This window comes from Theropithecus gelada, chromosome 16, assembly GCF_003255815.1.
Source record: "Theropithecus gelada isolate Dixy chromosome 16, Tgel_1.0, whole genome shotgun sequence".
In the NCBI taxonomy this organism is placed as follows: Eukaryota; Metazoa; Chordata; class Mammalia; order Primates; family Cercopithecidae; genus Theropithecus; species Theropithecus gelada.
The window spans coordinates 76,192,755-76,203,272 of NC_037684.1; positions in this window are offsets into that span (position 1 = coordinate 76,192,755).

The following is a 10,518-nucleotide window of genomic DNA, read 5'->3' on the forward strand; positions in this document are numbered from 1 at the left end:
TACAGTGAAGATGGCCATGAGACAGGGGAGGCAGAGTCTGGAGTTACGCTGCCTACGGTCACGGAATGCCAAGGAGAGCTGGAAACCACCAGAAGCTAAGAAGGAGATTTTACCTGAAAGCCTCCCAAAGAAATCAATCATACTCACACCTCCCTTTTGAATTTCTGGCTTTGTGAACTGTGAAAAAATAAATTTCTATTGTCTTAAGTCCCACGGTTTATGGTCGTTTGTTCTGTTCATAGCCTTAGGAAACTAACACAGCATGCTAAGGGAAAAGAAGAAAATTCTGCGTAAAATGTCATTTTACTTTTTAAAGTAACTACTATTGACAGTAAATGAGTATTCTTCCAAGATTCATATGCAGAACGTACATGCAGCCCAGAACATTTTTGGAGACCTATGGCACAAGTGATATGATCAATAAAATCCAAATATTAACCTACGAAAAGAATTATTTTTTCTTTTGCAGTATTTAAAGGTAATAAGCAGAGGTCATGAGCCCTATAAAAATCTACTCATTTGTTGTTACTTGATACTTATGATCCACTGACATATTTAGGTTTTTAATTCTTTGTACAGATTATCGTTTGTCTTGCTACACAACAAATTTTTTTATCATATATCTAAGTTTTTTTTTTTTTTTTTTTTTTTTGAGACGGAGTCTTGCTCTCCCCATGCTGGAGTGCAGTGGCACAATGTCGGCTCACTGCAAGCTCCGCCTCCCGGGTTCATGCCATTCTCTTGCCTCAGCCTCCGGAGTAGCTGGGACTACAGGAGCCTGCCACCACGCCCCGCTAATTTTTTTTTGTATTTTTTGGTAGAGACGGGGTTTCACCGTGTTAGCCAGGATGGTCTCGATCTCCTTACCTTGTGATCTGCCCACCTTGGCTTCCTAAAGTGCTGGGATTACAGGTGTGAGCCACTGCGCCCGGCCAACAGCTGCTTGTAGTTAATAAAAACATAATTCCATTTTCCTTTTATGTATAGATTATAAGTAAAATCGGCATTTAAAAAGAAAAATCTGTTCCACAATTTCAATTGGTATTGTATGTAGTATAACATATAATTTGTCTTATTTTTCCTTCACTCATTGACAGCTTAAGTAAATTTTTTAAACCAAGAAACTCCTTTCACATACCAGGCCCAGTGACTGGAACTGAGTATTCAGTATTGAACAGAGCAAACAAGTTTCTTTTTTTTTTTTTTTTTGAGACGGAGTCTCGCTCTGTCGCCCAGGCTGGAGTGCAGTGGCTGGATCTCAGCTCACTGCAAGCTCCGCCTCCCGGGTCTATGCCATTCTCCTGCCTCAGCCTCCCCAGTAGCTGGGACTACAGGTGCCCGCCACCTCGCCCAGCTAGCTTTTTGTATTTTTTTAGTAGAAACGGGGTTTCACCGTGTTAGCCAGGCTAGTCTCGATCTCCTGACCTCGTGATCCGCCCGTCTCGGCCTCCCAAAGTGCTGGGATTACAGGCTTGAGCCACCGCGCCCGGCCAAGTTTCTTATCGTTAAGTTCATATTCTATGTTATAAACATTTTTCCAGTGAAATTACTGCAATGTTTACAAGCAATATTGAATTGTGTTCTTATAATCACCTATCTCCATTTATTGTTGAGAATGAAGAAAATTGTAGAGCACATAATTCACTGCAATGATTTTTTTTTTTTTAGACAGAGTGTCGCTCTTGCTGCCCAGGCTAGAGTATAGTGTCACCATCTCGGCTCACTGCAACCTCCGCCTCCTAGATTCAGGCAATTCTTCTGCCTCAGCCTCCTGAGTAGCTGGAATTACAGGCATGTGCCACCACGCCTGGCTAATGTTTTGTTTAGTAGAGAAGGGGTTTCACCAGGTTATCCAGGCTACTCTCGAACTCCTGACTTCAGATGATCCACCCGCCTCAGCCTCCCAAAGTGCTGGCATTACAGGCATGAGCCACTGCACCCAGCACAATGCTTATGGTGGTTTTAAAGTGACCTGAGTGAATATAGTGCTTATAGCAATTCCTCATCTGCCATTCATTTCATCTAGTAATCTGCTCTAACTACATTATTTCTTTTTATTAAATGTCTCGGGATAAAAAAAGATATTTTGTAATTATACTCAAGCTTCAAATACAGTATCATTCTCCATAAAATACTAAATGTATGTAAAGCTTATATAAAATTTAAAGAAGAATTGTGACACTAAAGTAATCCAGAGAATATATAAAGGTATTTTTGAAGTCCGAAAAATAGAATCAGAAAATAGAATACATGAAGAATTAAAAGGAAAATGAGAAGCTGAGAACAACTTTAAAAATAGGACATTTATAGCAATGAGTTATTTTGATGCATGACAGAAATTATCAGTTAATTATAAAGATGTCACAGACAGTAAAATATAAATGAAAAATAAGCAATTACTTGTATACCACTAAATAACAAAGGAAGCTTGCCAGATAGGAATGCCAAATGTATAGGAAATGAAATCAAAACTAAAATGTGGTCTTGTAGGAATGAATATTATCTAGAAATCAAAAGACAAGGTAAAAAACCGTATGATAAAATTACAGAAGAAGGTGAAACATTTGAGAAAGACAAGCATTAACCTAATTAAAAGACAAATGAATAGTCTATCATATTTTGGTCATGTTTTCATAAGTTATTTCTGATGAAATATTATGAGTTTCTCCTGAAAAGGACCAGAGTTATGTTTTGACCCCTTGCATAGTTTGTATGACATCAGGAATGTAGCAGAGTATTGAAAAAAAAAAAAAAAAAAAAAGCATGTTTACTTGAATTGAAAAAATGAACCACAAATATTTCAGGGAAGTGGCATGGAAAGTGAATGAATGGTCTGCATAAAGCCAGAGTCATATAACGAAGAAACAAAACTGTCTTGTTGCCAACTGGGTTAGATATAGAAATCACAAGTAGAGAAGTTTAACATGGCAATATTAAGCCTACTTTGAACATTGTGGAGCGATTGGCACATAGTAAGTTATTGAAAAATTTTTATTTATAGCCATTCACAAAGGAGTCAAAGCAAAATACATCATTTATATATTTCACATATTTATGTATTCAGTGGCCTTTACCATAAAGCATTGAAATAAAAACAGTAACAATAAATTATCTTAATTATTTGATGAGCTATTTATATGAAATATTTATAAAAGGATAATAGTAGAAAAATAGAATTGATATTCTTCTAAAACTCAAACACTGAAGATGATAATCTGGTGATTAAAATAAATAATAACCATGGCTACTATATTTTTAAAAAGAAATTAACCAATATCTAGAACGTGGAGAAATTGAAACCCCTGTACACTGTTGGAAGAGATTTAAAGTGGTGCAGCTTCTATGCAAAACAGTATGTCAGTTCCTCAAAACTTAAAAGCAGAATTACTGTATAATCCAGCAATTCCACTTCTGGATACATACTAACTAAAACTGAAAATAGGGTCTAAAACAAATAGTTTTATACCCATGTTCAAAGCAGCATTGTTCACAACAGCCAAAAAGTAGAAGCAACCTAAGTGTCCATTAGTGAATGACTGTATAAGCAAAATGTGATACATGTTTTGGCGCACAGTAAAATATTATTCATCCCCAAAATGGAAGGAATTCTGATGTATGCTATAGCATGGATGAAACTTGACTACATTATGCTAAGTGAAATAAGCCATTTACAAAAAGCAAATACTGTATAATTTTATTTATATGTATTATCTCGAGTGGGCAAACTCCTAGAAATAGAAAATAGAATGAAAGTTACTAGGGGGTGGGGGAGGAGAAATTGGGAGTTGTTTAATGGGTATACAGTTTCATTTTTGCAAGATGAAAAAGTTGTGGAAATTGGATTTACAATAATGTGAATATACCAAATACTGAACTGTGTACTTAAAAATGGTTAAGAGGGTAAAAATAGTATGTTCATTTGTGATAATTAAATCAATTTAACAATAAAACAAACAAATGAATCAATAAATCTCTCTACATATTAATTCATTGTGGAGCTACTCAAATATAAATTGTTATTCTTACGGGACCCAAAACCAGGTAAAATGGATTATATATACATATAAGTGTTATATATACATATCATTGTAAGTTTTGTATATACATATAATTGTAAGTTTTGTACTGTCACAACAGTCAATGTGTGAGTCAGGTTTACATCACGTCTTTGTGTGATTCTAGATCTTCTATGCTCCATATCAGTGCTTTTGTTGTGGACCTTTTCTTTTGTGGTTTTGTCACTATTGTTGTTGGTTCTGTGTTTGCATTTAAAAAAAAAAAAGTGAAAATAACTCTGTCTATTAAGGTAATGATTATTCACGGTTAATTTATTTGATAATTTCAGAGAACTGGAAAACTTCTCTTTTTAAAACTCAGAAGGCCGGGCGCGGTGGCTCATGCCTGTAATCCCAGCACTTTGGGAGGCCGAGGCGGGTGGATCACAAGGTTAAGAGATCGAGACGATCCTGGCTAACATGGTGAAACCCCGTCTCTACTAAAAATGCAAAAAATTAGCCGGGCGTGGTGGCGGGCGCCTGTAGTCCCAGCTACTCGGGAGGCTGAGGCAGGAGAATGGCATGAACCCAGGAGGCGGAGCTTGCAGTGAGCCGAGATCACGCCACTGCACTCCAGCCTGGGCAGCAGAGCAAGACTCCATCTCAAAATAAATAAATAAATAAATAAAACTCAGGAAAAAAAATCCATTAATCTGATTAAAACTTTAATCAGAGGACGATGGTTTTGCCTAGCACACATCTTTTGAAACCTATTTAAACTAAGCATAAGTGTTTTGCTTTGCAACACTTTGTAATTTGGATCATATATCTGATATAGCAGAAATTTTTAATGCCTTCCCCAAATCCATTGCCCATTTACTTGAAAATTTGCCTTTTTTTCTGTTAAAGCCTCTGTACTCTTCCTGTGGTGATGTAAATCAAAATTCCATGCTGGATCACAGAGTGTGGGGGTGCTCAGTCCTATACATGCCATCGTAATCAATCCCTGTGCTCAGAGATGAGAACATGAACTCCTCCGGACCAGGAGGTGCATGAAGATTGTGGGAAAGAAGATTCTGCTGTTGTTTTGTTCTTTTTTTCCTTGCATCTTTGAAATAATGTATTGTTCACTTTTGCACACACGCATCGTGAGGACAGGGCAGGTCCAGCCTGGGGCCTGCTCCCTACTGCAGCATTTCCAAGCCCCCAGAGTGGACCGAGGGGCAGGACATGGGCATGTCTTTCCATCTGTTGATTTTTTTTTTTTTTTTTTTTTTGAGACAGAGTCTTGCTCTGTCACCCAGGCTGGAGTGCTGTCACATGATCTCGGCTCACTGCAACCTCTGTCTCCCAGGTTCAAGTAATTCTCCTGCCTCAGTCTCTTGCCTCAGCCTCCCGAGTAGCTGGGATTACAGGCGCATGCCACCACGCCCGGTTAATTTTTTTTTTTTTTTGTACTTTTAGTAGAGACAGGGTTTTGCCATATTAGCCAGGCTGATCTCTAACTCCTGACCTCAAGTGATCTGCCCACCCTGGCCTCCCAAAGTGCTGGGATTACAGGCGTGAGCCACTGTGCCTGGCTACCATCTGTTGATGTTTTGAGAGAGCTTCAGAAACTGACATTTTTTCCTTTTCATTGTACGTAGATTAGAAAGCAAATACCTAATGCCTTTTGGGGAGCACTTTGATAACTTTGCAAGGAAAATGATCTGAAAACAAGAAAACAAGTGTTACTCAATAGAAACAAACCAGGTATTATGATTTTATTAATACACTGAAATACACTAGTCCTGAAACCTATACTTTGACTTTTGTTAGTAAATCATATCCCTCTATTGGTTGGCAAGTTTAAGCTGGATTTTCTTTTACTTGGAACTTAAATTAGCACGATCACTATTTGATAAATCCTGACCTATGTGATGTGTGTAGAACATCTTCAAAATTAAGGAAGTCCATTCTTATGATGGGGACAAGGTCAGAGTGACTCAACCTGTAACCAAAAGAAGTTCATCTTTCTGGCCGGGCGCGGTGGCTCAAGCCTGTAATCCCAGCACTTTGGGAGGCCGAGACGGGCGGATCACGAGGTCAGGAGATCGAGACCATCCTGGCTAACACGGTGAAACCCCGTCTCTACTAAAAATACAAAAAATTAGCTGGGCGTGGTGGTGTGTGCCTGTAGTCCCAGCTACTTGGAGGCTGAGGCAGGAGAATAGCGTGAACCCAGGAGGCAGAGCTTGCAGTGAGCCAAGATGGTGCCACTGCACTCCAGCCTGGGCGACAAAGCGAGACTCCGTCTTAAAAAAAAAAAAAAAAAAGTTCATCTTTCTTAACTCCAATGTGCAGAGTACATCAAAAATGTATTATCAAAGTATTCTTCAATATCTAATGCAAAATACGTTAGTACAAATACATTTTTATTCAGATGTTATTCAAGCTCTATTTATATTTCTATAAAGATTACTTTTCAAACCAAAAAGTTATATAATTGTTGACACTGAATAAAATGTTTTAAATTCTTAAGAGTTTTGAATATCTATTATTTTTATATGTCAACTCTAAACAATAGCACTAGCATAAAAGTATCAAAATTTAAGGATGAGTTTATTATTAAAATATTCAGTAAAAGTCCTATATTTTATGAGAACTGATATTTTCTCTTTCACATATAATGTGGTTACATAATTTATTATTCTTCTAATAGCTCAAAAAGCAAACTGATAATCACATTTTCAGGGACCTAAGTCATTGTCATTTGTGTGATTCAAAGACCCAGGAATATAGTTATCAAATACAATTTCTAGCACATAAAGATAAAAAGACACACAAGACAAGATACTATAAGGAAAAATCAAGAGAAATAATTGACAACAGAAATATTCTCAAAAAGTGTTCATATTTTAGATCTTTAAGCTTAGATGATTAAGCAAATATGATTTTGTCCTAAGAAATAAAAGCCACATGGACACAGGGAGGGGAACATCACACACCAGGACCTGCTGGGGTCGGGGATGGGGCGTGGCAGGGAAGGGAAGGGACAGCATTAGGAGAAACACCTAATGCACGCAGGGTTTAAAACCTAGATGACAGGTTGATAGGTGCAGCAAACCACCATGGCACGTGTATACCTATGCAACAAACCTGCACGTTCTGCACAGGCATCCCATAACTTAAAGTAAAATAATTCTTTTAAAAAAAGAAAAAGAAAAGCCAACATAGTAAAATTTGATCATGAAACTGGTTACTTAAAAAATAGAATAACATAAATACTTGAAAATGAATAGAGTATAATTTTTACAACTGAAAGCTTTAAAACTGAAATTGTTCCATTTTCAATTATTGAATGGAAGTGATTTCAGATTTTATTTAAATGAAGGAAAAAATTAATGGACCTGAAGAAAAGTCATAATAGAATATACAGAAAACAGTCTACAAGTGAAAACACAGAACAGAAGGTAGAAACTTTGGGAATACATTGAGATAGCCTAACATGCATTTAATGGTGTCACTGGGGAGTTGAGAAAGTGATACAAACATAACATTTGAAGAAAAATAGTTCAAAAATGTTTGATTTTCCAGAATCAATAAAATATCAACCCAAAGATTTGATAAGACCAATACATCTCAAGCAGGATAAATAAAATATCCACTTTGAAAAATCATAATCTTACTAGAGAAAACCAAGATGCTCTGCTGCAGCAGCCTGGCCTAGGAAACCAAAGCCGTGTCCCTTCCTTTTCAAGTTGGGAAGGGAGAGTCCTGATATCCTCTCTGGGTCTCTGGGGAGGGTGCAGCCCTGATGACCACTGAGTCATCTTCATGGTCATTCTCTTTTCTTGAATGATACAGCATTCAAAAAAATGTTTGCAGCCTAACAGTTTTACTGTCCTGTCCTGTAGAACCCAAGAAGTTTGACAGTCTTCCTTTAAGTCATCCCACTTTTTAATTCCTCTTTAGTTCAAACTAGCTCTATCTCTGTGGATATAATCCATCTCCATTCTTGGCTTTTCCTGAGATGGCTGATTAATCCATGAGTCATATCCATGATCTCCATCATATGGCTGTTCTGCCTCACCTTTTGTTTTCTGTTCAGAACATGCTTCTTTCCTTTTCTTTTCTTTCTTTCTTCCTTTTCTTTCTTTTTTTTTTTTTTCTGATGGAGTCTCACTCTGTTGCCCAGGCTGGAGTGCAGTGGTGCAATCTCAGCTCACAGCAAGCTCTGCCTCCCCAGTTCATGCTATTCTCCTGCCTCAGCCTCCCAAGTAGCTGGGACTACAGGCGCCTGCCACCATGCCCGGCTAATTTTTTGTATTTTTAGTAGAGACGGCATTTCACCGTGATAGCCAGGATGGTCTCGATCTCCTGACTTTGTGATCCACCCACCTCGGCCTCCCAAAGTGCTGGGATTACAGGAATAAGACACCGCGGCCGGCCTTTTTTTTTTTTTTTTTTTTTGAGTGGGGTTTTTGTTCTTTTTGCCCAGGCTGGAGTGAAATGGCAAACTTTGCGCTCTGCACCCCCCCCCTCCTGGGTTCAAGCGATTCTCCTGAGTCAGCCTCCCGAGTAGCTGGGATTACATGCATGCACCACCATGCCTGGCTAATTTTGTATTTTCAGTAGAGACGGGGTTTCTCCATGTTGGTCAGGCTGGTCTTGAACTCCCGACCTCTGGTGATCCACTCACCTGGGGCTCCCAAAGTGCTAGGATTATAGGTGTGAGCCACCGCGTCCGGCTGAACATGTTTCTTATGTTTTGCAATATAGATAGGCTGAGGATGTTTCAGATATTCAAGCTGTGATTTCCTTTTTTTTTTTTTTTTTGACAGACTCTCGCTCCATCACCCAGGCTGGAGTGCAGTGGAGTGATCTCAGCTCACTGCAGCCTCCACCTCACAGGTTCAAGTGATTCTCATGCCTCAGCCTCCCGAGAAGATGGGACTACAGGTGCATGCCACCACACCTAGCTATTTTTGGTATGTTTACAAAAATGGTAGAGATAGGGTTTCACTAAGCTGGTCTCGAACTCCTGACCTCAAGTGATCTGCTCTCCTCGGCCTTCCAAAGTGCTGACATTACAGGAGTGAACCACCGCAGGTGGCCTGTGATTCCTTTTTATTTAAGTATTATTTTAATTTATCTCTTTTCTGTTGCACTTTACTGTAAGTGGTAAAGAGAAACCACACCACTCATTCATCACTTCGCTTAGAAATCTCCTCAGCAAAATATACAGTTTCATCACTTGCAAGTTCTACCTTTCACAAAATATTAGAACATGATACATCCAAGTTCTTTGCCACTTAATAACAAGGATCACTTTTCCTCCTGTTTCTTTTTCTTTCTTTCTTTCTTTTTTTTTTGAGACGGAGTCTCGCTCTGTTGCCCAGGCTGGATTGCAGTGGTGCGATCTCGGCTCACTGCAAGCTGCGCCTGCCGGGTTCACGCCATTCTCCTGCCTCAGCCTCCCGAGTAGCTGGGACTACAGGCACCTGCCACCATGCCCGGCTAATTTTTTGTATTTTTAGTAGAGACTGGGTTTCACCGTGTTAGCCAGGATGGTCTCGATCTCTTAACCTTGTGATCCACCCGCCTCGGCTTCCCAAAGTGCTGGGATTACAGGTGTGAGTCACTGTGCCTGGCCTTTTCCTCCTGTTTCTAATAAGCTACATCTTATTTCCATATGAGACCTCACCAGAATGGCCTTCACCTTTCATAATTTTACCAACATTCTATTCATGATGATATAGGCATTTTCAAAGCCAACAGATATATGCTTTTAAAAAATAGTTCACCTCTTTTCCTTCCGAAGCAGCACCCTAACTTAATTGGAGGGGGATACAATCCAGGATACAATCCAGTCCGTACCAGTTGGTCACTATGGTTCCAAGCTTGAGTATAACTACAAAGTATCTTTTTTAATCCCAAGACATTTAATAAAAAGAAATAATGTTAATGTAGTTAGAGCAGATTAGTAGATGAAATGCATGACAGATAAGGAATTGCTATAAGCACTATGTTTCACTCAGGTCATTTTAAAACCACCATAATAACTATGAAATCATTGCATTGGGCCAGGCGCAGTGGCTCATGCCTGTAATGCCAGCACTTTGGAAGGCTGAGGCGGTGGATCATCTGAGGTCAGGAGTTCGAGACTAGCCTGGACAACCTGGTGAAATCCCGTCTTTACTAAACAAAAAATTAGCCGAGTGTGGTGGCACAAGCCTATAATCTCAGCTACCCAGGAGGCTGAGGTAGGAGAATTGTTTGAACCCAGGAGGTGGAGGTTGCAGTGAGCTGAGATGGTGACACTGCACTCCAGCCTGGGCAGCAAGAGTGAAATTGTCTCAAAAAAAAAAAAAAAAAAAAAAAATTATTGCATTGAATTGTATGCTCCAAAATTTTCTTCATTCTCAACAATAAATGGAAATAAGTGATTATAAGAACACAATTCAATATTGCTTAAAAACATTCCAGTAATTTCACTGGAAAAATATTTATGTCATAGAATATGAGCTTAATGATAAGAAAT